The 24,894-nt window shown below is 39.4% G+C and overlaps 1 long non-coding RNA gene across 4 annotated transcripts in view; it reads right to left on the reverse strand.

Moving 5' to 3' along the window:
- Positions 1-7,674: 7,674 nt before the first annotated feature.
- Positions 7,675-24,894, reverse strand: part of LOC149126411 (uncharacterized) — a 144,461-nt gene continuing 127,241 nt past the window's right edge. Inside the window, exons 4-5 of one of the 4 annotated variants that reach the window (XR_016233613.1) lie at positions 8,980-9,053; positions 7,675-8,637 (exon numbers count right to left, since the gene is read on the reverse strand). This is a non-coding gene — a long non-coding RNA (uncharacterized LOC149126411). Of the gene's footprint in view, positions 8,855-8,979; positions 9,054-24,894 lie in introns of all 4 variants that reach the window. The other 3 variants (XR_016233609.1, XR_016233610.1, XR_016233612.1) reach the window with 3 other exon arrangements.

The raw sequence follows: 24,894 nt of genomic DNA on the forward strand, positions 1-24,894 counted from the left end.
CTCATAGGTATTTTACTTGGTAATAATCTTAAACAAGAAAAGCAAAGAGAGATGCTGAAGCCATTCTCCAGTACCTTCACTATGAAAATGCTAACGTGAAAATGCTAATGCCCTGTGAAAACTGCAAACAGAGATTAATTTTAGATGGATTAACAAATTACAGTAGATATACCCAGGAACCTCAAAGTTTATGGAAAGTAGAATTAAAAGATAAATTTGGGGCCAGCACTGTGGTTCAGTAGGTTAAAGCCATGGCCTGTAGCGCCACAGCCCAGATGGGTGCCAGTTTCAGTCCCGGCTGCACCACTTCCGATGCAGCTTCCAACTAATGTACCTGGGAAAGCAGCAGAGGATGGCCCAAGTGGTTGAGCCCCTGCACCAACACAGGAGACCTGGAAGAAGCTCCTGGCTCCTGGGTTGGCCTGGCCTAACCCTGGTCATTGTGGCCATGTGGGGTAGTGAATGACAAGATGGAAGATCTCACTCTCTCTCCTTCTATCTCTACAATTTTGCTTCTCAAATAAACAAATGTTTAAAAAAGGATAAATTTATTTTGGCATAAACAATTTGAAAGCTGGGGCCAGCACTGTGGTGTGGCAGGTAAAGACACTGCCAGCAGCTCTGGCATCCCATATGGGCACTAGTTTAAGTCCCGGCTGCTCCATTTCCAATCTAGCTCCCTAGTGATGGCCTGGGAAAGCAGTAGAGGACGGCCCAAATCCTTGGGTCCCTGCACACATGTGGAAAACTCAGAAGAAGCTCCTGGCTTCTAGCTTGGGATTGGCCAAGCTCAGGCAATTGTGGCCTTTTGGGGAATGAACCAGCAGATGGACAACCTCTCTCTCACATCTCACCTCTCTCTCCCTGTAACTCTTTCAAATAAATAAACAGACATTTAAAGAAAAATTTGAAATCACCATACTTTTTTCATAAATACATTTCCATGAACTTTTTTAAGGCCCTCTCATATGTATGATTTTCAAAACTTTTTGACCAAAATAAACATCTTTTAATTCCATTTTCCATGAAGCTTTTGTTGTAACAACATATGTGCCAACATTCAAGTAAGTTAAATTTTAACTATTTTTCAGTTATAGGATAATGGCCCTAATTAATGTATGCCTTAAAAATCTATAATACACAGCACTAGCTATTAGAAAACTGCCCTGTATATATTGACTAGCATTCTTAGAAGGAAGTTGACTCCAAAGCCAAGCTCTGTAAACAGAATTCAGCAATTACTGTATAACTTTTTTTAAAAAAAAATAGCTTCTCTTTCCCTAGCCTTACTTGTCACAAGGCCAAATGCCAGCTTCTAACTCAAATCTTTCTTCTCAAAGCTGATTCATCAACCATCCTTACAAATATTACAGGGCTGTTCAAGAAGTTCCAGGAAGATCAAAGCAATCCCATACAAGGCAAACAAGTCTTACGTGCCATGTGTGATGGGCTGTTTATTTTTTAAATTTGCCCTTCCCTTCATTGCCTCTTCTTATTCTTTGTTATAGCTTTTAGAAAAGATAAAAGATTAGTACAATAGAATAAGAACAACACTTGCAAGTCTCAGCTTTGGAATTTTAAGGGTCAATTCTCAAGAACATAGATGTCAAAATCTTTAGCCTCCTTCTGTCTTAAAGTTATGTCAGAAATAACTATCTTGAATGAGCATACGATCAATAGTCAGCATGCCTCAGACCAGATGAAATAACTAGAAACTCAGAGAGGAAAGGGAATCGGACAAAAAGCAGTGAAGGAATGAATTTGAATATATAGGTATGTGTCGACCCCATGCTTTACCTTGTTCATTCGGCCCATTTCTTAGCTCCAGGAAAGGAACCAGGGTGCCCAGGGAAGACCCACCTTCTCCATAGGGGATGCTGCCAAGCCCCAGAGTCAGGTGTGGGATCAAGAGCACAGAGAACCTCTGCAACCTTCTCCAAGAGAGCTGAGCCCCTTGTAGAGTCTGCCCAGGATGCAGTGAGAACAGCCTGGCATCAACACTGTCAGCCCCAAGTGTTTATTGAGCAAGTTCCATGTGGCAACTCAAGATGCGCCAAAGGGCTGGTCCAATGGCTCCCTTTCCCTCTTCCTCCAGCCCACTGCTCCTGGTCCTTAAGAGCAGCTTCTCTCTCTTGATGAGCCTTCTTTGAGCAACTGCTTGCCAAGCTAGCTCACCCCATTTTGCTAAAGCTATAGTTATACCAGTGCCTTCCTCCCCAAAGCAGGACAGTCTTCCAGCGCCTCCTCTCCTGGTACATTCTGAATAAAGGCTCATGCTATCGGGCCCACTTAATTTTTTTCTGCCCTGGCCCAACTGCTCTGTGCTTGATTTTATTTGTCAAAAAACTCAGGGAAGTGAGTACTATTAGTATCATTTTAGAGAAGAGGAAATGCTGGCATGAAAAAATTCCTTGGAGGGGCTGGCACTGTAGCACAGCAAGCTAAGCTGCCTCCTGTAGTGCCGGCATCCCAAATGGGTGCTGGTTCATGTCTCGGCCACTCCTCTTCGGATACAGCTCCCTGCTAATAAATCTGGGGAAGCAGCAAAAGATGGCTCAAGTGCTTGGGCTCCTATATCCATGAGGGAGGCCAGGATGAAGCCCCTGTCTCCTGGCTTTGGCCTGGCCCAGCCCTGGCCATTGTGGTCATCTGGGTAGTGAACCAGAGAATGGAAAATCCCTGTCTACCCTTGTCTCTGTAATTCTGACTTACAAATAAATAAATAAATATTTTTTTTAAATACCTTGAAGGTCATTCCCAGGACATATGGTATGCAGAGAAATACATGACCATGGAAATCCAATGTGCAGCTTCCCAGTCTCATTGCTGTTAACAGTTTGGGGAATGGTTCTATGTTGAGGAGTAGGGGCCATGTACTGAAATGGAGAAATTGGCATTCCCTTTTCACATAATTTTAACATTTTTATTTCACCTTTTAAAAAACTTTTTTTGAAAGAGACAGACGGATGGACAGAGCTCCCATCCACTGGTTCAGCCATCAGATGCCTGCAAAAGTCAATACTGGGCTGGGCCAAAACTATAAGCCAGAAACTCAATCCAGGTCTCCCTGTGGGTGGCAGAGACCCAACTGCTTGAGCCATTATCACTGTCTCCCAGGGTCTGCAATTGCAGGAAGTTGGAGTTGTGATCTCGAACCCAGGTGCTCTAATGTGGGATGTGGATGTCCCAACCAGCACCTTAACCACCAGGTCAAAAGCCACCCTCGGTTTCGCCTTGCAAAACAAGCATTTGCTAGTTTGATGATCTGAAAATCATCAAGGGATGGAAATTTGAAGAGAAAAGGATCACCTTTGTCTTTTTAGGAGCTGTATCATGTTCCTGGTTTATGTTGAATTCATGATTTATTCAACTTTATAAGCTTACTTTCACATAAATCATTTTGTCTCCTCTAACCTGTACTCATAATATTGATTTTTTGAACAAAATTCAGAGCCTTATATTCAATCTGTGATATATTTCACAGCCTTTGTTTTGGCTTTCCATTGTATACTGGGAACTGTTTTCTTTAACTTTGATGCTTTCATCCAACCTACAAGCGATCTCTACCAGGTTTTCTCTCTACAAGCCGTCCGAGGCATAATGTGTCAGTGCCACACAATAGTGCTACTGAAGCCCTGCCTTATTCACAAGAGAACACCCACTTGGAAGTGATTACATCTTCATCAACATTATTCCAAACTGTTCTAACAAACCAACTGTCACTCATCTGACCACACCACCCAATACCACTGGGACAAGAACCCTCTAGGGCTGTGCACTCTGCATGGCCATGGTTGGTGGCCCCAAACACCCAACTCACATCTCTTCAAGTACCCTCCACTGGGATTCCAGCTAAAAAGAGAATAAATTTCAGAACCTGAAAATATCCTACCTATAACCAAATGTAGAAGGACGAGGGGATGCATAATTGGAACTCCTTCCTGCTTAGTTAACAACATGCACTCACAAAACAGGCCTTGATTTCATTTTGGAGTAACTATATGGCACAAAGGGCATTAGGTTAGAGATCTATGTGGGAGTGAAAAGGCTAAGATTTAAAAAAAAAAGTAAAAAAAAAAAATCCCATTTTTGAATGAGTTTGTTATCAACCTTATTTGGAATCTTTTCTCTGCTCCATGGTTTCTCAAAAATGGCCAACAGAAACAGTGTGGTGACACAGGATTTCCTTATATGCTAGAAATTAATCTCTGGCCCTGGAGAATGTGTTGTTGCTTCCACCAGTATCATTTCCTATCTCTACCCTTCACTCTTCTACCTTATTAAATCCCACTCATTTTTCAGACTAGTCCACGGCCTTCCATGCCACCTTCTTTGCACCCATTAGGTCCCTGGTGAATCCTATACATGGCCCTAAAATGGTACATGCAATGTCAGGTATATGAATTATACCAGGGAGCTTCATATGCCTGTTCCCTTTTCTGGCTTTTCCACTTAGGATGAAATCCTTGAACACAGGGGCCAAGAACAGCTGTTCTTCACGTGCTCAACCCATCTACGGCATGTGTGGTAGACACCAGTTATTAGAATGCATGGATGAACGAATGAAGAGATAAGGCAATATTAATACAGTTAAGACAGTGCCATGTGATTGCTTCACTTTCTCAAGCCTTCAGTTTCTTTCAAAATATTTGTTCCAAAATATCCTTCCCCAAGGAACACGACTTTCTTGACGTAGTGAGCCTAGCAGAGCTAAGGCTGTGGAGCAGTGTGCTCCCTATCATCTGTTAGCATTATACCATCTGCTCCAAACAGAGGGCCTAGCTTCTTTGTTTCTTCCCTGTTCCAAACACAGCTTTAAAAGCTCTTTTTGTTGTCGTTGGCATTTTTTGCAAGCCTCCGCTCACTCTGGGCATCACCCTCAAGAAATCATTTTAACAAATCTGCACATTCATCATTATTTATGTTCAATGTCTTTCATGTTTTGTGCATGTCATCTTCCAATGTGAGCTGTTCAGTCCCTAAGCAGTCACACAATCACATGAGGGTTTCCAGACAAACCTCCCTTTCCTTTGTCATCAGAATCTTTTGCAATTGTATGTTAGAATTTTGTTTAGAAAACCTGAGCTTTGTTTTCTTCTACATGGATTTTGGTGATAGAAGAATATTTTTTAATATTTTTAATATTTAAACTTAATTTTCTCAAGTCTGTAATTTAATCTAAAATTGATGTTCTTGACTATTAACATTTTCTCCCAACATTTATACCATTTCTAGCTGCCTAGTTTTTTTCCTATTTGTCCAGTTAAAAAATCATTTGTAAAGTACAAAAGACATGTGCTATAATCTTGCTTTGACTATTTATTTATCTCAGTAATGTCTTATTCTCTAAGTGCCTCAATTTTTGCATGATAAAACAGAGATAACAATTGTTCCTCTTCAAATGTCAGCATCTGTCATGCAGCTAGATTCTCTCATATAATGGTTGACTGTTTATCAACCAGGACTGCTTTCTTCCTTAGGGAAGGTTTTGATTGTCACGACTAGAAGTACTTCCTGATCTTATCTAGTTGGGAGAGGTCAAGGTTGCTGCTAAACATCCCACAATAAAGAATTCCTAAGTCACCAAAGTTCCAAGGTTGGGAGTCTCGAGTGATAGAAATTCCATGAAGAAATGTCCAAGTTGGTCACAACTTCTGTGGTATCTCTAGCACCTGGCACCGAGCTTGGCATACTGTGAGTATGCAGTGAGTGCTGGAAGAAGTAATAAATATTAGTGCCAAATAATAGTCTGTAGTCTTCCTGAATTAAATTTTAGGATGAGAATTACAAAAGGTAAACATCTCAAGCTGACAAACATGTTCATTAACCACCATTCAACAGAACCATATGCACAAAAAGGTCTGTGCAGGCCGGCACCGCGGCTCACTAGGCTAATCCTCCGCCTTGTGGCGCCGGCACACGGGGTTCTAGTCCCAGTCGGGGCACCGGATTCTGTCCCGGTTGCCCCTCTTCCAGGCCAGCTCTCTGCTGTGGCCTGGGAGTGTAGTGGAGGATGGCCCAGGTCCTTGGGCCCTGCACCCCATGGGAGACCAGGAGAAGTACCTGGCTCCTGCCATCGGATCAGCGCGGTGCGCCGGCCGCAGCGCGCCGGCCGCGGCGGCCATTGGAGGGTGAACCAACAGCAAAAGGAAGACCTTTCTCTCCGTCTCTCTCTCTCACTGTCCACTCTGCCTGTCAAAAAAAAAAAAAAGGTTTGTGCATAGGTGATAGGTAGTGAAGTAGAAGAGCAACTATAGGATTTCCAACATACTTACAGTGGTGTGCCAGCCAAAAGTTCATGATGTTGAACTGGAAAGAGGGAGGAAGGGATGGAACGTTGATTTAGAGTGGCTTCCAAGTTCTAAGTGCAAATACTTTTACCATGTCTGTTTTCAAGCAACAATGTGATGTCACTAAAAGGCAACTCTGAAAGAGTTGCTTACAATCAGCCCATATGAATGAGGTTACGCCAATTCTAACATCCTACTAAACTGATACAGAGGTTCCCCCCGTCCTCTGTTAGTATTGCACGATCACCTTACCTGTGATTTATATCTAACCTTCAAACGCCTTCACCATCCCCTTCATACAGAATTCTCTATTATTAAAACTTATAGCCATTAACAGGCCCAAGAATGATCTACTGTTTCCTTGTGGTCATGAAAATTCCTTATTTTTCCAGCCTGAGTTTGAAAGAGACTGTGCATTTCTTGGGTCCTTAGATATCCCAATGGTGAATTCCAAAAAGTTCTTAAACCAACAGAATAATTTTAAACTTTCACTTGAAATCAACTTTTACTTGATCTTTAAGAGTACAGGTATAACAGATTCAACAAATAAGTGCCCCAAAAGTAGCCGGCGCCATGGCTCAATAGACTAATCCTCCGCCTTGCGGCGCCGGCACACGGGGTTCTAGTCCTGGACGGGGCGCCGGATTCTGTCCCAGTTGCCCTTCTTCCAGGCCAGCTCTCTGCTCTGGCCCAGGAGTGCAGTGGAGGATGGCCCAAGTGCTTGGGCCCTGCACCCCATGGGAGACCAGGAGAAGCACCTGGCTCCTGCCTTCGGATCAGCAAGGTGCGCCGGTCACGGCGGCCATTGGAGGGTGAACCAACGGCAAAAAGGAAGACCTTTCTCTCTGTCTCTCTCTCTCACTGTCCACTCTGCCTATCCAAAAAAAAAAATCCCCAAAAGTATCTACATGTTTCATAAAACTCCTCAGTTTAGTTTTGTGGTCACCAGTTTAATGAGAAAAGCTTATTTTATTTTTTTGGATATGTAGGGGAAATAAAGAGTTCGTGCCTTGATTAGTCACACAGATGGACAACCCTTTCCTCTCCATACACACAACATATAGCTACTCAAATAAAATCTGGATTATCTAACAGCATGAGAAACCATTTAAATGATTTTAATAAAGGTTAATTCAGAAGACTTCTATTCAAGTATCACTAGGTTTCTAAATGGTTATAAATTTTAGTGCTAAAAAGAATATTGAGAAGTAGCTGGTTCATTCTCCTTGATGGATATATTCACACATTTCACTTACTCTATTCATTAAGAAGAATGGAACCACTGTAACAGACATGGTGGCTTTTTTAAAAAAAACTTTTATTTAATAAATATAAATTTCAAAAGTACAACTTTTGGATTATAGTGGCTTTTCCCCCCATAACCTACCTCCCACCTGCAACCATCCCATCTCCTACTCCCTCTCCCATCCCATTCTTCATCAAGATTAATTTTAATTACCTTTATATACAGAAGATCAACTTGGTATACACTAAGTGAAGATTTCAACAGACTGTACCCACACAGATACACAAAGTATAAAATATTGTTTGAGTAGTAGTTTACCATTAATTTGCATAGTACAATACATTAAGGACAGAGATCCTACATGGGGAGCAAGTGTACAGTGACACCCATTGTTGATTTAACAATTGACACTCTTATTTTTGATGTCAGTAATCACCCGAGGCTCTTGTCATGAGCTGCCATGGCTATGGAAACCTCTTGAGTTCACAAACTCTGATCTTATTTAGACAAGGCCGTAGTCAAAGTGGAAGTTCTCTCCTCCCTTCAGAGAAAGGTACCTCCTTCTTTGATGGCCCATTCTTTCTACTGGGATCTCACTCACAGAGATCTTTCATTTAGTTGTTTGGGTTGTTTTGTTTTGTTTTGTTTTGTTTTGCCAGAGTGTCTTGGCTTTCCATGCCTAAAATACTCTCATGAGCTTTTTAGCTGGATCTGAATGCCTTAAGGGCTGATTCTGAGGCCAGAGTGCTGTTTAGGACATCTGTCATTCTGAGTCTGCTGTGTATTCCGCTCCCAACATGGTGGCTTTGTACCTTGTCAACTTGGAGGAACAACCAGCATTCCCTCCTCTTTATTTTGGGGATTAAAGAACAACCACAAGAGACATGTTTGTGAGATTTGGAAGGTAAGAGATAGGCAGCAGCCCTTATGTTGTGAGGGTTGCATTTTACCCACATCCCTACTGATCTGTTGGCCCTTACAGTGGGTGTGTTCATCAGTGGTGGCCATGGTTCTCTGAGCTCTGCTGCTTCTCCTCCTTTTGTCCTCTGGTCTGGGACAAGGTTCTTATGACACTCCATGAGGGAAACCAACTTCTTGTAGCTGTCAAAGATGGAAGAAACAGGCATAGGATCCAGTTTGTCTTCACGGATTCCAGAGTATTCTTGGAGGATCTGACTTGCTCTTATTCACTCCCACTTTGTGTCAGCATTTGTTCCTGTCTACTGTCCACTAGACACAGAAGCAATAATCTTCCATCAACTTCTCTAATCATTCCCGCTTCCCTATTGTCACAGTGGTCTGCTTCCTTGATTGAGCCCTGATAGAATGGATTTATAGTGTTATTATATCACAGATATTATTTTCCCCTAGTATACAGCAGTACATACCTTCTGCTCTACCTGTATCCCCTCAACCGCCCCAGAGCTAACCTGCAGTCAGTACCTTATATTCCATGACCCCAATGCATCTCTTTAACAGATGATTTCTTTAGCCTTACAAGTGTGCTTGGCTCCTGCCTGGGGATAGATAGAGGCATTAGGAATTAGAGACATAGGAATGATCCTCAAGCAATTACAGATGGGAATTGATAAATAAATGCTCCAGCTCCCTCACCCCACTGTATGACAATTCTGAAGAGTATTCCACATATTTTTTAATGAGGGTCCTCTTTGTGCTTAAAGTACAATGGCCCATTGTGATGATCTGCTCATTGAAACACATTTTACAATATTTCCTCCCATCTTACTTAATTTTCCCTGCCATGAAGTGGAGATAACCACACAGACTGTTTACATCCAGATTCTTCTTTCAGCATGTATTTATGGTAAAACTCAAAGTAATACAACCTCTGAAACTCTTTATATTCTTCCCTTAAAAAAATCGCATTCCTTTGTGAATTGCAAAAATGTAGTAGCCCAATGATAGTATCTCAAGCTCATTTTAGCTCCTTGCAGAAAATTTAAGACAATATTTCCAATATTTTTCAAAGAAGAGCTAGTTCTCATTATGAAACTGTCCTCAAATGCTGACGCTAGAATTACAAGCACTGAAGATGTAGAGGTGGAATGATCAAGCCAAGATTACCATCAGTTCACCAGGACTAGACAGGGTAGTAAAAGTCATCAGGAAAACTAAGCAATGGGGCCAGCATTGTGATGAAGTTGGTTTGGCTGCAGCCTCCAACATCAGCATCCAATACAAGCACCAGTTCATGTCCTGGATGCTCCACTTTCAATCCAATTGCCTGCTAATGCTCCTGGGAAGGTAGCAGATGACCCAAGTGCATGGGCCCCTGCATCCATGTAGAAGACCTGGATGGGGTTCCAGGCTCCTACCTTCAGCCTGACCCAGCCCCAGCAATCGCTGCTATTTGCAGAGTGAACAAGCAGATGAAAAATCTCTCTCCCTCTCCTTTTCTCTCCATTACTCCTTTCAAATAAAGAATAATCTTTTTTTAAAAAGATAAGCATAGATCTGTCCCAAACATTATTATATCATAACCAAATATGTGGATAGACTGGAAAAATCAGTCTGAATTTCTATTTCCTCCATAATATACCCATACGATGGCTTTATAAACATTTTATTTATTGTCTTTATCCTATTTTTCTTTAGAGAAAACACTATATAGTCACAGAAATTTGAGTTTCCAGTAGCTTGCATTCTTAATGTTCAAATATATAACAAACATTAAAATTGTTTCAACTACTTATTTTAAATATAAAATATAACCAGAAAAGCTATCACCAGGCGGAAGCCAAAGGTAAAGGCTGGATTTGAAAAGGGTCTTAAGAATAGCAAAGACACTTGCCTAAACTATTCAATTATTTATTTCTTATTTTTTTCTTAGCATCTCTTTTTGAGCCAACAATAACTCTGACAGTTTTATTAAGTCAAAAAAGGGTGACGAAGAAGGAAGCAACCATAATAGTGGATAGTGATGAAGAAAGTACGGAGGTGACATGGCTGCTAGGTCAGTACTACAAATCTACTGCCTTGGAGACAACACATCATGGACTAAATGGAATCACAACTCTTGGAGAGTCAACACCTCAACTATAGATGAAATATTGAAGTCATCACCCAATATCCTAGCATACATCCCAAATATTTTCCATGTAAGTAAAATTGAGACATTTCTTGTCTTCATGTTCCTGCAAAGATAATTAGAAAACTTGGATTGGAAAGCAGAAATGATAACCAAAAGTTATCAATATGTTTATATACTCTGCTTTAAACAAACAAATAAAAAAAAGAGTGATTGCAAATGTTTGGTTTTATTTTTCGAGAAAATTCTCCTGTGGGTGAATAACTCAGCAGGATCCGTTCTCCTAGTTGGAGGGATATGTGCCATATTGGTCAGCCATGAAACTTAGAGTAACTAAAAACACATTAAAATGAATGATCACCAACCATCCAAATGTGCTCGGGTTAAATAAACTAATGCTTTTTCTCTGGATAACTACAATAGTTGTTTCATATGCTTTTGTGACTTCTTTTTAACAATGATTATTACCACCTCCTTCCCTCCCATGGAATACAATATACTCACTAACTACAGTAATAGGAATAACATAAATGTTATAATGAGTTTGGTTTTAAGTGCATCACTGGGAGTCATTTGACTATAGAAAGAATGTTATGTAATAAGAGACATTCAACTTTATTATATTTGATTTTGTCATATTAGGAGTACTCAATGAGTCATTATTTTGCAAAAGTCTTAGAGACTTAATTCAACAGCCTGTTATATTCATGCACATAAAAATATTTTCCTTAATTTGGAGATTGACATTTGTTTTACAAAACAAAAAGAGTATCTAATATAACTAGAATGCACTGAGTGTAGAATAATAATTTGAGGATGTCTCTTGTAATTGCTCCAGCTTTAATTTATAGTGTCCATTTATTATTTCCACGGTTTTGTTTTCTGATGAAAGTTTTATGCTCTGCAAAAATTCAGTGCAATGAGGCAAGTCTAGTATTGTTTTTTGTTTTGCTATGTTACCATTCAGTTTTTTTTTTAACTTGTGCTAAGCTATTGTTTTAGATGATTCTCAGATTTCTATGATACCTTGGTTCATTCTTGCAAACATGTGTGCAAATTTTTTATTTTCTGAAAAATGAAAGGTAAAATCCTACATTATGCTGTTCTTGCAAAAAAGAAATCATTAGCTCTTGCCAAAAGCAAAATAGTTGATTTTTGCATGCTATTATGTATGATTACTAATTTTCCATCAAGAAATGTCTTATGATAAACAGAAATGTCTCTTCAATGGTGCTAAAAGGCAGATAATTCTTTGATAACTCAGCAAGAATACCTCTAACTCTTTCCCAAAAGGGTATTTTCAAGGGAACCACATCCATGGTTTTTTCAGAAATGCCAGAGATACAAGCATACGTCGAGCAGATTTAATTGTAACATTAATTAAATTATCCTCTCACTAATTAAATAGAGAATCATATAGTGATAGAGTTGAAAGGGACCTTGAGAGATCAACAGAGTCAACACCTACATCCTCTCTGGGGAAAACATGCAAACTATCCGAAATCCAGGGGAAACTGCCTTATTTTTCCAATCTTAGCCAAGATTTGCATCTGCAACCTCCCTTCCTGACCTGGTTCAGGGATGAACAGCATCCTACATGAGAAAGTTCTCCTAGCAGACACGTTGGCTGTCATCAGAGGACTCTGAGAAGCGTCTGGTGCCCAGACCACAGAACAGTCCCCATGATTTCACTTCTCTCGAGAACTGTTCCCTGTAAATACACTCATTGCTTATAACCTATAAATAGCCTGCTTCTTACTTTCCAGTTGTCACTGGCTATTCCATGTACTTCTTAAATTTTCCATATATTTCTTTATTTTTGGAATTCAGACTTTGAAAACGGAAAGATACAACCAGTACAGAATGAAGGAATGACAGACAAAACACACCCTCAGCTAATTATATGCAAGAAATCTTTTTTTTATATTAGTTGATGTGGTTTTTTTAACTTTTATTTAATGAATATAAATTTCCAAAGTACAGCTTATAGATTACAATGGCTTCCCCCCCCATAACGTCCCTCCCACCCGCAACCCTCCCCTTTCCCACTCCCTCTCCCCTTCCATTCACATCAAGATTCATTTTCAATTCTCTTTATATACAGAAGATCAGTTTAGCATAATCTGTTTTAATGGTCCATTCTGGTCACCACCAATGGCATGGAAGGTTGGTTCTACATACCAGTAGCATTCCTAATTGCCATAATTGCACCACCTATCATTATCCATGCTTTATCCTTTCAGTGCCAGTTACATACAGGACTCTGATAGAAAATCCATGTGCAAACAACTAAAATGTCCCTACTGTTGAGTAGAATCTTAGGAATCCTCTGTTATACTCATACTCTGTTACTTCCACTGATAGTGGTGGCAATAATGATAATAGCAATAAAGTGTAAACCTTTGTACTGACTTTTATTTGCATCAGTAATTATATCATTCCTATAAAAGATAAAGCATCACATTGCATGACAGTTATCTCCCCGAATCCTCATACTATGCCCGGAAACTGTCAAGTTAGAGTTTATCTGGCACACTCAAAGAAAAGTAAGGAACAGAGGATGGCTGGAGAGTTAAAAAAAAAAAAAAAAACAGGAAGATTACAGTAAAAGATTAGTGAAGAAATACCAAGAGACAGTGCATGTCCCTGTAGATGATGTGAGAACTTTCGTTTTTACTCTAAGATGGAAAGCTACCAGAGGGACTTGAGCACAAGAGTAGCATAATTTGGCTTAAAAATTTTTAAATGAACATTCTTGTTGCTGCTTTAGACTACAAAATAAGTGAGCAATAGTGGACTCAAGAAAGCTATTAAAAATATCCAGGTAGGAGGGGTGAGTGTTGTAGCACAATGGGTTAAGTCATTTGGGATACTCACAACCCATTTATCACACCAGTGTGAGTCTCAGCTAGTCCACTTCAGATCCAGCTTCCTGCTAGTGCAACCTGGGAGGCAGCTCAAGCACTTGGGTGCCTGCCACCCACATGGGAGACCTGGATGGAGTTCCAGGCTCCTGGTTTTAGTCTGGCCCAGCCCTGGCTGTTGCAGGCATTTGGTGAGTGGACCAGGAATGGATTTCTCTGTGTGCGTGTGTGTGTATGTGTGTGTGTGTGTGTGTGTGTAAGATTGTGGAGAAACAGGTTTGACAGGAAAGTGAGCTTGTTTTCTGTCATGTGATATTTAAATCTATTAAGCCACTGGATTTGTGAGTCTGGAAGAGAGGACAGGCCAAGACTTGGTATCTACTGCCATAAAATTGGTTGAGATCATTCAGAGAGTCTGTGCAATTGGAGATGAGGTTCAAGAAGTAACCACCAGAGAGACAGTAGGAAGAGAACCAAGGAGGTGAACTGTTCTCAGAGACAAATGAGAGATTTTCAAGAAGGTAATGAGCCTGTCTGTCAAACACTCCTAATATGTTCAATAATGTGGTTGCTGAGAACTAACTATTAGGTTTTACAGCCCAGAAATCACTAGTGACTGACACGAGCCTGTTCAGTGACTTGATAAACTGAATACTTGCTCAGAGAGGGCTCAAGAGAGAATAAAGCAGAGGAATTGAAAGTGCTAAATAGACAACTCTGTAAAGTGCCCCTGAAAGGAAGTCAGAAATATAGGAAGGTAAATGAACAATATGGAGTCAGTAAGGTTTTGTAACTTGTTAATAAAAAACTATAAAATGCGAATGTGTTAACCTAGAATAAAAGGGGAACACAGTTATGAGCAAGAAGAGAAAGAGAGAGACAGGAGATTGAGTAGCTGGAGCTCCAAAAGAACCAATATAGTATTTGACTTAGATCTCAGGAAAAAAAGACATGATTTAGATAGCCAGAAAAAGAATTGTACTTCGAATTAATGAATCATGGGAAGGAGCTTGTAAACAAATATACAGAGCATTTATGGTTCAACTGAGATGAGGCTGTAGGTATGGAAGTTCAGACAAGGAATTAACAGATATGAAGGGCCACAGAGTATAAATTTAACTTTGGAAGAAAAATATGAAGGTAAAGTAAGCTAGGAAGTTATTACAATTTTATATGCTGTAATGCAAATGAGAGGGGATCTTCAAAAAGCTCATGGAAATGTATAAGATTAAAAAACTAGTCATGAACTCTTTAATTAACATACAATTATTCTTAGGTGTTTAAATTTAACTGAAAAGTGATCCCTGTTAAATATAAGAGTGGGAATAAGAGAGGGAGGAGATGTACAGTTTGGTACATGCTCAGACTTTCCCCAAACGGTAGAGTTAGAAATGTGCCTGGGGATTCCAATTCAACCCCATCAAGGTGGCATGTACCAATGCCATCTCACTAGTCCAAGTGATCAATTTCGGTTCACAATTGATCATAATGATAGGATTAAGAGTGAAAAGGATCACATAAACAAGACAAGTGTCTGCTAATACTAACTGATAGAATTAAAAAGGAGAGAACGATCCAACATGGGAAGCGGTATACACAGCAGACTCATAGAATGGCAGATGTCCTAAACAGCACTCTGGCCTCAGAATCAGCCCTTAAGGCATTTGGATCTGGCAGAAGAGTCCATGAGAGTATTTTAGGCATGGACAGCCAAGACACTCTGGCAAAAATAAATAAATAAATAAATAAATAAATAAATAAATCTAAATGAAAGATCTCTGAGAGTGAGATCCCAGTAGAAAGAATGGGGCCATCAAAGAAGGAGATACCTTTCTCTAAAGGGAGGAGAGAACTTCCACTTTGACTATGACCTTGTCTAAATAAAATCAGAGGTGGTGAACTCAAAAGGCTTCCGTAGCTTTGGCAACTCATTACAAGAGCCTAGGGTGATTACTGACGCCATAAACAAGAGTGTCAAATTGTTAAGTCAACAACAGGAGTCACTGTGCACTTACTCCCCATGTAGGATCGCTGACTTTAATGTCTTGTACAATGTGAATTAATGTTATAACTAGTACTCCAACAGTACTTTATACTTTGTGTTTCTGTGTGGGTGCTAACTGTTGAAATCTTTATTTAATACATACTAAATTGATCTTCTGTATATAAAGATAATTGCAAATTAATCTTGATGTGAATGGAATGGGAAAGGGAGTGGGAGATGGGAGGGTTGAGGGTGGGAGGGAAGTTATGGGGGGGGAAAAGCCACTGTAATCCAAAAGCTGTACTTTGGAAATTTATATATATTAAATAAAAGTCAAAAAAAAGAGAGGAAAAAAACTATTCATGGACTTCCAAAAAACTTTTGCATGAAAGTAAATTTACTTTTCATTCTACTTTTCCATAAACTTTTTGAAGTATGCTTGTATATAATAGAAGTTTGAACCAATTATCAAAAAGTTATAATCTGAACAGGGTCTCATTCTATTGTCACATTTTGTGGGCTTAACAAAGATGGTGTTACTGTCCCCATTTTAAAGATACACATTTGTGGCTCATAAAAATGTACTCACTTACCCAAGATCATAAAAACTGTTAAATAGTACAATCTTATCTAGAAGAATAGAATCTGTATTTGAATCCAGAATTCTGATTAATGTTGTAATATTTAAAATTTGTTATTATCACTAGCTACAGTTTTCTTTACCAAAAAAAAAAAAAAAAAAAAAAAAAAAAAAAAAAAAAAAAAAAAACAAGGCCTTAAGTAAAAGTTCAGCTTCTAACACTGTAGGATAATCTCCCCAGAAACAAACAGGTGTGAAATAAATGCAGTGGACAGTACCTGAGGTTGTAGACTGAGCAAGAGCAGGCAGAACACAGAGCAGAGGGAGGTCAAAGTTCGAAGAAGCAACTGGTGTGAGGTGAGTTTCTCCCTTTTTCTTTTTCAATTTTTGTTCTTTTTTGCCTGTCTGCTCTACCATGAAAAAGTGAGATACAGATGGCTAAACCTCCAGTAGAAATCCCGATGTGTTTCTGTCTAAAGAGCTCAGGAAAAGGATCCCCGGAAACCACTGGAGAGTGAGCTTGGCATGCCAGAGAGGAGAGAGCCAAGGTATATAGTTCCCCTCATTCTGTCCATTAACCCACACAAGACTCAGACCAGCTTCTGAGCAACACATACATGAGACAGACTCAAAACTGCAATAAAGCACTAGAAAACTGACATGAAACTTAGTCATCCAGCAGGCGCCACAGCTCAATAAGCTAATCCTCTGCCTGCGGCGCCGGCACACCAGGTTCTAGTCCCATTCGGGGCACCAGATTCTGTCCCGGTTGCTCCTCTTCCAGTTCAGCTCTCTGCTGTGCCCTGCACCCACATGGGAGACCAGGACAAGTACCTGGCTCCTGGCTTCGGATCAGTGCGGTGCACCAGCCACAGCGGCCATTTGGGGGGGGTGAACCAATGGTAAAGGAAGACTTTTCTCCCTGTCTCTCTCTCTCTCACTGTCCACTCTGTCAAAAAAAAAAAAAAAAAAAAGAAAGAAAGAAAAGAAAGAAAGAAAGAAACTTAGTCATCCAAAGAAAGCAGGAGAAAGTCTGAGTCTAACTGAACTGGCAAACCTATCAAAGCTGAAGAATCAACCTTCCCCAGAGCAGAATCCAGAGTCCCTGAACACAGCATCCACTACGTGCAGCAAGCAATCCACAAGTACTCAACACAGAAAGAAAATGGGGTAGGGAGGTGGGGGGCTGTGATCCATGGGATCTACTCCCAAGAGAAAGACAATAAACAGATGCTGAGTTTGAGTTGGAATTATCAAATACGTACATCAAACAATTATTATAACTATAGGCCATGAGGTTTCAAAAAAAGGTACTCAAAATGAATGAAAAGATAGGAAATCTCAACAGAGAAATGGGACATTTTCCACAGGATGAACTTAATATTAGAGGGAAAATGAATGATGCAAAAGTCCATCTGTTTGAAGACAGATCAAAAGGAATTATCCAATATGATGAATCAATAGGAAAAAATAATAGATCCCCAGGGAACCATGTGAAAATATCAAAAGGTCTAATAAGTGTGTAGAGTATAATTGGAGTCCCTGAAGGAGAACAGAGAAAGAAACGGGCCAGGAGAAAATGTTTACATTAAGAATGGCCAAAGGCTTCCCAAGTTTCTTGAAATTCATAAATCTACATATTTAAGAAGTACAGAAAAATCCAAGAAAGGATACATTTAAAGAAAATCACACCTTCACACATCGTAGCTCAAGCTACAAAATATAAAAATACAAAAACCTTGAAAGTAGTCAGAAAAAAGAAGAGTGTATGTCATACATAGACTGGAATCACCAACTTCTCTTTAGAAACCATGGAGTTCAGAGACAGTGGAACTGTATTTGTGAAATATGGAAATTAGATGAAATGCCAAATTTTATACCAAGTGAAAAATATCCTCTAGAATGAAGGTGAAATGACATCTGAAGACAGAGAAAACCAACAAACTATGTCATGGTGAAGAATTCTCACTTCTTCAGGCTGAAGAAAAATGTTCCTGAGAAAAATGTGTTTCTTTGGGAACAAAAAGCACTGGAAATGGCAAATATCTGGGGAAGAACTTTTCTGAAGTTCTATAAAATACCAATTGTTTAAGCATTTATTTGAAAGGCAGAGTTACAGAGAGAGGGGGAGAGGCACTATTTCTAAGTTTTTCTAATTTCGCATAATATCGTACAACATTAACCCTTAAATAGTCTGAGAAATATTAAAGATATTTATATATTATTGTCCCTAAAACAACCATTTAAAGAAAAGCAATAAGGTGTAACTAGAATTAACAGTGAGATAGAGCCACACACAAATTAAAATGTAATGCTAACATTTTATTCTTTTAAAAATATATTTATTTTAAAGTCAGAGTTACGGAGAGAGAGAGAGAATGAGAGAGAGAGAGAGATCTTCCACCCACTGCTTCACTCCCTAAGTGGTCACTATGGCCAGGGCGGAGACAGTAGCTGCTTCTTGGTCTCCCATACAGGTGCAAGGGCCCAAGCTTGGACCATTTTCCACTGCTTTCTCTGGCATAGTAGCAGGGAGCTGAATTAGAAGTGGAGCAGCTGGGACACCAACCGGAGCCAATATGGGATATCAGCATCAAAGGCAGCAACTTTTACCCACTATGCCATAAGGTAGGCCCCATAAAATGCTTTTTCATCAGTTAGGATGCCCTTCATTAGGCAAATGCGTAAGTAAACTGTGATATATCCAGGCATTGGAATGTTATTATTCAGCACTTTAAAAAAATGAGCACTAAACCACGAAAAGATGTGGAGGAAATTTTAATGCATATCACTAAGTGAGAGAAGTCAAGCTCTCTGCTATGGCCTGGGAAAGCAGTAGAAGACGGCCTAAGCCTTTGGGCCCCTGCACCCACATGGGAGATCCAGAAGAACTCTTGGCTCCTGGCTTCAGATCGGCGCAGCTCTGGCCATTGCGGCCATCTGGGGAGTGAACCAGTGGATGGAAGATCCCTCTCTCTTTCTCCGCCTCACCTTCTCTCTGTTTAAATCTGACTTTCAAGTAAATAAATAAATCTTTAAAAAATTATGGTGCGCCAACCGCAGCGGCCATTGGAGGGTGAACCAATGGTAAAGGAAGACCTTTCTCTCTGTCCCCCTCTCTCACTGTCCACTCTGCCTGTCAAAAAAATAAATAAATAAATAAATAATAAAGTTTTTAAAAAGCTACAAGTGCATAGCAACCCTGACAGCTTGAGATTACTGAATAAGCAAAGACAATCAAATACAAAAGGGAGTGTATATCTGTATATTAATGTATAAATGTACATATATACACAATCATTTTTTCTAAAAATGCCAAGTCAGTTTAATTATGAAAGAACATTTTATTAAATGGTGCTAGAACAACTAGATAATCCATATTTTTTAAAATGACTAATTAACTCTCACAATGCATAAAAATAATCAAAATGGATCTTATTATGAAACTTCTAGAAGAAACATAAATGATTTTTGTGACCCTGAGTTTCACAAAAAAAAGTACAAAACAAAAAAAACCTCTTAGGTCACAAAATCTTCAAGCCACAAAAAAATCTGAAAAATTGAACCTCATAAAATTAAAATATTTTATCTTTGAATTAATGACACTATCAAAATAAAAAAGCAAACCACAATTTAGAAAACACATTTACAAACAAACATCAAACAAAGGATTTCTATTTATAACCATGACATTCAATAAAATGTCAAAAAGCCCTATGAAAAGAGCAAGAGATTTGAGGGAAAAAAATCCAGACAGAAAATATAGAAATGGCCAAGAGACACATGAGAAGATGCCCAACATCAGTACTCCTATTGCACATGTAAAAATAAAAGGCTGACAGCACCCAGGACAAATCTGTGGAGCAAATGGAACTCACATATCCTGCTGGTGGGCGTGTAAAATGGTACAACCTCTTTGCCAAATAGCTTGCCAATTTCTGAAGAAGTTAAATATACACCTACCATATGGCCCAGCAACTCCATTCCTAGATATTTACCGAAAGAAATGAAAACATATGGCTACACACACAGACTTACACACGCATGTTCACAGCAGCTTTATTTTTCATAGCCAAAAACTAGAAAATCCAAAGACCTAAGGTGAAAGAAAAAGAAAATCTGTGATATATGAGGAATCCTCTCAAAGTTCATGGAAACTATGAATTATGAAAAAATTCTGCATGAATTTCAAAATTCTTTTGCACTGAAATAAACTTATTTTTCAAGGTCTTTTCTGCAAGATTTTTGAAGCTCCCTTGTATGTATGCAACGGAATACTACTCAGCTAAAAAAGGAATGAAATGTTGATATGTGCAACAAATGGGTGCATCTCAGAATAGAATGCACATTTATAAAATCCTAAAAAATGTAAATTAATCAGCCATTTCTCTGAGATGGGAGCACACGAAGGGATGGAGCAAAAGGACCTGAGGAAAACATTGTGGGGAGGTGGAAATGCTTTTTATTCTTTTGTGGGAATGTTAATTAACAGATGTACACATGTGTCAAAGCTTCTCACATTGCGCAATTTAAATATGTGAAGCCTACTGTAAGTCAATTATCCTTCAATAACGTTGGGAAAGGCCTGGAAATGACTTTTTCCTGGGGTAAAAAATAATCCAGTATAGCCAAGATTACAGAAATATATAAACAGCCTGAAGAAAATAACAAAAAAAATCACTGTAAATGGGAGGTGGTCTAACTCTGCTCAGCTAATGCAAACACAATAGAGCCCACGGCTGCCACATTCCACATCAGTGCTTTACTGTGCTGGCTCAGCTTTTAAACAGAAGGTCCATTCAGCTTATATTTCCAGCAGGAACATTGCAACCATGACTCAGCCTTCAATTAAAATCATCAATTGTGAGTTCAGTAAAGCTAAAAGACGTGGCATCATTTTCCAGTGGAGACAAAAATCTCTGATAAAAACAGCACTTCTATTCAACATACAGATGTTAACTTCATTCAACAGAACACATTCTCCTCCCTCTCCACATTTTCTGGGCCACACTTAAGCTCTAATAAATGATCTGCTTTAATTTGCAACCAGACAACTAACATGTTAAAAATCAGTAATAAAATCAATGCAATGGTAAATTTCAGCTTCCTTTGGATTTTTAATTAGATTTTTTTCAGGTTTTCTTCTTTCACAGATACCTAGAATTGTTTATATAAACAAAACACATTTATAAGAAAACGTTAACTTGTATTAATGAAGACGATGGATTTCCTGAGAAAACAGTGGCCAAGGATCAAGCATCTTGAAATTTATTTTAATTTTTATTTCTTCTGAAAAAAGGCAAAAAAAAAGGTTTTCTCATTTCCATATCAGTTAAGATTCAGTGTTCACTGGTCAGACAAATAAATTACTTTATACTGATATGCTAATTAAGTTTTTAGTACATATTACTCATACTTAGTGTGATATATAAATCTTATTAATGAAGAGGACAAAAATAGCTTTAAAATTGAGAATAAAGTAACTAACAAAAATATTGTGACAGCGAGCATGATGTAGAATATATCATTATGGATCTAAGGCTGTTAGCTGCTTTCCTACCTTTAATGCCATATAATATTCATATCAATAACCAATAAATTTGTGACCCTCCCAGTTAAGGGATAAAACAATATACTATAATTTTGGAATCTGCATACTTACAGGAGAAGAATGATGGAAACGGGATCAAGGTATCAGACATGCCAGTGGTGACAGTGGGTACAGTTACACAAAAGCCCTGTGGTAGCACAGACATGGAGAAGACAAAGTGAAGAGGCCAGACCTCCCCCACATCTGAGAAGCTTCGCCAGGTGTAAGGATACAGCAAAAGGAAAGAGAGCACCAGAAAGGACAACTGGCCGTGTTACTTGAGCCTAAACCCCAGCACTCAGCAGCCCATGATTAATCCTGCAGTCTAGCTTCAAGCACAGCTATGATTCAGAGCCAAGAATAGGACAATTTAGAGAGAACACATTCTTCCAAAGTGTTTGGAATTTCCTTAACAGGAATTACATGCTTTAATTCCATAGTTAGAGTTTTCATGCACATGATGGAGACTATAATTATCTCGTCCACATGCACATCTGATTATCTTCATCTTTGATTGTACCAGAATCCTTGGTCTTTAGCTGGGACCCTCTCTCACTGCTAGACATGGTCATCTGACTAAATTCTGGACAGTGGGCTCCATGTGAGATGGTGCCTCAAAGGGGAAGGTCAGTCCTAAAGACAAAAGTAGGTCCTTCTCCACTCCTTTCTTCTTCCCTGTTGGCCAATATGTGAAAACTGGAACAGAAGCAACTATTTTGTACAAGAAGTGAACTTGGGAATGGCCATGCATGGCAGAGGAATAAAAAAAAAAAAAAAAAGGAACCTGGGTCCTCACAGCTTGCATGGAGTAGAGCCACTGAAGCAGCCATGCATGTCCACATTCGGTCTTTATAGCAAAAGAGAAATAAATGTCTACTTATTTAAGCTAGTTTTATTTGGGGAGGTTACTCCTATTTGCAGCCAAATCTAATCCCAAGTAATAGAAAGCCAAAAAGACAATTACCTGGGTGGGTTAACAGGCAAGAATAAATCTCAGAAAAACAACAGAGTAGGTATTTCACTGTTTGGGGTGGAGAGAGCATGAGAAGAAAAAAAGGTTTTGTGTACTTTCACAGACATTGGGACTGATGAGAGCAAAGAAGCAATGAAACAGGAAAAGTAAAAACTCTAAACACAAGGTTCAGGGCTCCCAGTGTGTCTTGAGAAAAGTAGAAACTATGAGCAAATGTCCTTTCCTGCCCCTCTTTCTTCTCTTCGGAAGGTGCTTTGAACATTTACTCAAGCTGCTGTCCCATGGTTGTAGTCATCCAGCTTAGAGGCCTGATGGCTAGAGGTATAGAGGACGTGGACTACTGTAAGTGATCAGAAGTTCACAGGTGCATGTTTCAGAGGCAGTGTGGCCCTGGAGGTACAAACACGTGTTCTGCAGTCAGGCTGGGTGGGTTACAAGCATGGCCGTGCGTGTGCACCAGTGCTATCCTGGGACATTACTTAACTTCGTGGATTCTCGTGTTCCTCAATGTAAACAGGTTAATAATAGTGCCAAGTATCAAGGACTCGGTATGACATTGCACACAGCATGCTTCGAAAATATCTGGCATAAAGTGCATTCAACAGCCTCCACATTATTTGATGATAATGATATTTTAGTACCAATATCTTCCCTTAGCAATAAAGCAAGAATGAAAAGCATAAAATGCTATTTTTCTGTCCTTAATCAAACATCACTTTCCTACTTCCCCTGCCCTCCATCCTTCTCCCCCTCAATTTTCTGGACACAGAGAATCCAGCAGATGGCCCGAGCACGTGGCAAGGCACATTTGGGCCTCAGTATGAATGTGCGGGAGGCTGCCAACCAATCAGATCCACGGATCTGCATGAGCAAGAAATGAGCTTTCATTGTGTTTATGCAGTGAGATCTGGAGACTTGTTGACACTATCTGATATTGCCCTTCCTAACTGATGGTATTACTTTCCTGGAGCTACCATAACAAAGTACCACAATCTGAGTGACACAGCAGAAATGCATCATCCTACAGTGGAAAAGCCAGAAGTCCAAGATCAAGGTGCTGGCAAGACCACGTTCCCACTGAAGGTACTAGCCAATCAGCTGTCCCAGGAATCTCTCCCCATTTAAGGTAGTTCCTTGTCTTATGGCAACATGATTCCAATCTTCACATCAACTCCTAACTTCACAAAGTATGTGAAAATTGTGTGTGTCCTTGTGTCCAGAGCTGGTCATCCTGGGTAGGGTCCACTCTAATGACCTCATTATAATTTGGTTACCTCTGCAAACAGCCTGTCTCCAAAGAGTCACATTCTGAGGTGCTGATGGACCACAACACAACACAGGACTCTAACCTATCTGTCCTTCAACACCTAGCAGAAATTTAAGGCTAACTTTTGCATTCTCCTCTGCAACTAATGCTACAATTTAGCAGACTGTGAGATGTCAGAGATGCAACCTACCGTATTCTCCACCAGCTACTCTAAGCTAGAGGAAATGCCATGGTCTCAAACTAATTGTTCTCCTACCAAAGCAAGTAGTCAACTATATGTCATGAGGGCACTTCAGAAAAAAAAAAAAAAGAAAGTTCAAGAAACATGGAATTAAATGACAAATTTATTTCAAGAAATTTTTGAAATCCATGCATATAAAGCCTTTTTTAAAAGTTCATGGAAAATACATACAATGAAAAAACTGCACGGATTTCAATTTCAGCGCACCAAAATAGACTTAATCTTTCTTTTCTATTTTTCCATGAACTTTGCAAAGTACCCTACCAATAGAGACCATGACTGATTTTCTCTTCACTAGACTTGATCCATATTCCTGCGAGTCTTTTTATGATTTGGACTGGCCTTTACCAGTCACTCTAATCTCAAAGAATTACCAACAGGCTTTGAGAAGTAGTAGTTTTACAATAGATTTTTAAGACTGTCTTATGTACCTATGGCAGGAAAAACTAGTATTTTATTTCTATATAAAATAGCCAAAGTATACACTCACCATAAAATCACTCATAGTCACTCATATCATAATAATACTAGAATTCATTAAATATGACCAATATAATTGGTCAAAATCAAGGAGGCTACAATTTTAGGTGACATCGGACAGTTCTTATTATCTACTGCCATGTGTCATCCACAGCAGGAACTGTAAGAAAGGGAAAAAAAGGACTCTGGAAAACAGGCACGAGCTTCTTCACTCACTTTCCTTGCTGCCACCAGTGGTGTCACAGTCAGCTCACAACGCACACCTGACTTTCCTGCAATCTATCCAAAGTTCTGTGATAGTTCATTGTTTACATGTTCATATCCAAAACA

The sequence above is a fragment of the Oryctolagus cuniculus genome, chromosome 5 (genome assembly GCF_051225735.1).
Source record: "Oryctolagus cuniculus isolate XC-2025 breed Fujian yellow rabbit chromosome 5, ASM5122573v1, whole genome shotgun sequence".
NCBI lineage: Eukaryota > Metazoa > Chordata > Mammalia > Lagomorpha > Leporidae > Oryctolagus > Oryctolagus cuniculus.